Raw genomic sequence first — 4,219 nt, forward strand, 5'->3', positions numbered from 1 at the left:
AACAGTAACAGACTCTCAGTATTATTTTTGTTCAGTCATTCTAATGTTAGTTTATTTATTCTTTATCAGAGTTTGTTTCTACAAGTATATTCCCAGTATGCTGACTAGAATGAGTGTTGGTATCTTCCTTGCTTTCATTGTTACAGTTTCTAAAGTGATCATATTTGTCATTGAGAGGTCTCATCCTGACATAAACGATTTCGGTAAATTACTTTTTATTTCACAAACTGTACAGGCCTTTTCCTATATTCTTGTGTATCCAGTATCACTGGAGTTTACAGTAGCTCAGTCTCCAGTACACATGAGAGGAGTGATGGTTGGATTGTGGTATGCTACTTCTTGGGGCCTTGGTCATCTCATTAATATCATTGTCAAGTTTCCATTTGATTGTGAGAGTCAATACATATGCACTAGTTTCTATTATTATATAACAAAGAGTGTACTAGTTCTTATCATACTGATAGTGTTTGTGATACTGGCTAAACGTTACAAGTATCGTGTGAGAGAGAATGAAGTTAATATTGTTCAGATAGCTGATGATCATTATCAGAGATACATAAATCAAAGAGAACAATTTGGTAGTGACACTGAAAGTGACTCCTCCAGTGACTGACAGTATGTACTAATAAGGAATTATTTTACATTTGTTTTATAGTGTTATTTTTAACTGATGTTATCATTTCAGCGTATAATTATTATTCTAAAATAGACTCTTATTGCAGCACTTAGATACTTTATTCATGCATATACTTAATAGACTACTATTAGTTATGTTAGCTAATAGTACTCCTTCACTATTTATACTAGCTGCTTAGCCAAGTAAAATAGTTTTATGTTAATTCTGAATCTCTATCAGACTTTGATATACATACTTGTATCAAAGTTAATATTTACTTTAAATGATTAATAGACAATTCTCCATTATTGAAGCATATACATGTTTTATGTTGTTTAGAATGTATGAACTGATTTTGATCAAAATTGAATTTTTATGAATTTTAAAAGTTGCTCAAAATCAGACCTACGCTGCTGTACTATAGTACAGTGATTTTGGCCAAATTTTGACAAGAATGACAATTAGAAAAATTTTTTCTTTTTATAATTTTTCCTAATACATAAGCATGTTCTCATGTTACACAATAAGTTTGAGCTGATTCCAATCTAAGTTTGTTTTTTATGAAATTTAAAAGTTACAAAAAATTGGGCCAAAGTCCTACAGGGGCTTTGGTTAAATTTTTGTAACAAGTTTTTATAATTTTTTCTGATACATATGCATGTACTTACGTTGTGTAGAAAGTTATTAAACCCAGAATATATATGATGTTGCTTGTAGAACACTTTAATATTTTTTGAAATTATTGATATACCAAGGATGTAGTTTTTGGCATGAGGAATGTATTGGTAGTCATATCATGAAGGTCTATATTCATAACTGATAATACTGAATTGCTATAATGTTTGCAGTATTGCTTCCTTTTTGGGTGCTGTCTACCATAACAGTACATAGCTCTTAGAAAAACTAATTATGTTGGGCTATGTCAAGCTATAAATTCAACATAACCTAACTTATTCTTTAGTTTACTTCACAATTATAATATGTCTTACTTGGTCAAGAAATAGCAACCAGTTATTCATATTACTCCTTCAGCAGTCTTGGTTCTAGTATGGAACTATCTTATGTATGCTCAGTATGTTTTGATGAGTCGTTTTATTGATGGATCTTCAACAGAAGTAGCTCCTGCCACTTGGTATAAGTATGGTTTTGCCATTATGGCATGCTTTGGCTGTTGCTTTTTCCCTTTTCTTGGTCTGTTAGCTGATGTATGGATTGGAAGATACAATTGGTATAGTATTGTGTTTATAGCATGGATTATAATGGGAATTGGATTTATTGTGGGCAACTTCTTTGACTCTGAAGCAATATTATACAGTGTCTATGGTTTTGCTTATTTGTTTCAGTTCAGTGGTTTTTCCAGTTTTACTGCTAAAATTATTCAGTATAACATTGATCAACTTGTTGGAGTTTCAGCTAATGAACTGACTTCTGTCATATGCTATCTGGACCACTTGTGGCTTCAATTTTTTACATTCTTGCTTATTTTATAACAAATATTTTATCATAATCACTTTTGTAGCATCAGGTGTATCTGTATCTCTTGTACTGGTGTCTCGTTCATTCTTCAAGCACAAACTGAAGAACATATCACTGATCAAGAATCCCATCAAACTGATAGTTAGAGTATTGTGTTATGCCAGGAAGCACAAGTATCCTGAGAATCGTAGTGCTTTGACCTACTGGGATAAAGAGGCTCCTTCAAGACTAGACCTAGGTAAGGATAAATATGGTGGACCATTCACAGAGGAAGAGGTAGAAGATGTAAAGACAGTATTTCGTATGCTACCATTATTCATTGGTTTTGTAACAGTTAATCGAAGTAATAAAACCTATTGGTCTGCTGATAAGAGTTTTACATTACCAACTTGCTTAGCAGTACGTAACAGACTCTCAGTATTTCATTTGTTCAGTCATTCTAATGTTAGTATACCGTAGGGCGCCTTTTTTTGAGGGCTATAAATTTTGTGGATTTTCATTTCGCGGATTTAATTTTCATGAATTTATGCTGTCTGCCATCTTGTACCATATTAATTTGATTTTTGCAAAAGTAATTTTTGCGAATCTTTAAAAATCGCAAAATCCGCGAAATTTATAGCCCTCGAAAAAAAGGCGCCCTACAGTATTTATTCTTTATCAGAGAGTTTGTTTCTACAAGTATATTCCCAGTATACTGACTAAAATGAGTGTTAGTATTTTCCTTGCTTTCATTGTTACAGTTTCTAAAGTGATCATATTTGTCATTGAGAGGTCTCACCTTGGTATAAACAATTTTGGTAAACTGCTTTTTATTCCAGAAACTATTCAAGGGTTTACTTTTGTATTACTGCATCCAGTATCACTGGAGTTTACAGTAGCTCAGTCTCCAGTACACATGAGAGGAGTGATGGTTGGATTGTGGTATGTCGTCACTTCTTATGGGCTTGGTTTTTTTTTTTCATCAGCACCACTGTTAATTTTCCATTTGATTGTGAGAATCAATATGTACTATTTTCTATTATTATAATAACAAAAAGTGTACTAGTTCTTATCATACTGATAGTGTTTGTGATACTGGCTAAACGTTACAAGTATCGTGTGAGAGAGAATGAAGTTAATATTGTTCAGATAGTTGATGCTCATTGTCAGAGATATTTAAATCAAAGGGAACAATTTGGTAGTGACACTGACAGTTACTCCTCAAGTGATTAATACTATGTACTAAATATTTAAGTTATGTTATGTTTTCAGTGTAATGAGTGTATATTATTCTAAAATAAACTTTATAATGCATAGATTTCTGCACGTATGAACAGTTATTAACAGTTTAGTTCTGGTGACCATATTTGCTATGAAGTTTGCCAGAAAGTGTCAACCTTTCCTTCATCTTACTCCTTCAGCAGTCTTGGTTCTAGTATGGAACTATCTCATGTATTTTTATTATTTTTCATTAAGTCATTTCACTGGAAGGTTTGTTAATGAAGTTGCTCCTGCCACTTGGTATAAGTATGGTTTAGTCATTTTGGTGTGCTTTGGTTACTTCTTCTTTCCTTTATTTGGTCTGTTAGCTGATGTATGGATTGGAAGATACAAAGCTATACTGATTGGTATAGTATTGTGTTTTATATCATGGATTATGATAGGAATTGGATTTATTGTTGAAAGTTACTTTGTCTCTGAAGTAGTGCTATGGAGTATTTTTTGTATTGCTTTTATTATTAATTTTTGTGGTTATGCCAGTTTCAGTGCTAACATTATTCAGTATAACATTGATCAACTTGTTGGAGCTTCAGCTGATGAGCTTAATTCTGTCATATACTGGCATATACTATCTGAACCACTTGTAGCTTTTATTTTTTATGCTGCAGAATGCTTTTATTATGGTAAGTTCTTTTATTGGGCATCTTTCATAGCATCTGGTGTATCTGTATCTTTTGTACTGGTGTCTCATTCATTCTTGAAACACAAACTGGAGAACATATCACTGATCAAGAATCCCATCAAACTGATAGTTAGAGTATTGTGTTATACCAGGAAGCACAAGTATCCTGAGAATCGTAGTGCTCTGACCTACTGGGAGGAAGAGGCTCCTTCAAGACTAGACCTGGGTAAGGATAAATATGGTGA

Source organism: Amphimedon queenslandica, unplaced genomic scaffold, assembly GCF_000090795.2.
Source record: "Amphimedon queenslandica unplaced genomic scaffold, v1.1 AMPQUscaffold_13142, whole genome shotgun sequence".
Taxonomy (NCBI): domain Eukaryota; kingdom Metazoa; phylum Porifera; class Demospongiae; order Haplosclerida; family Niphatidae; genus Amphimedon; species Amphimedon queenslandica.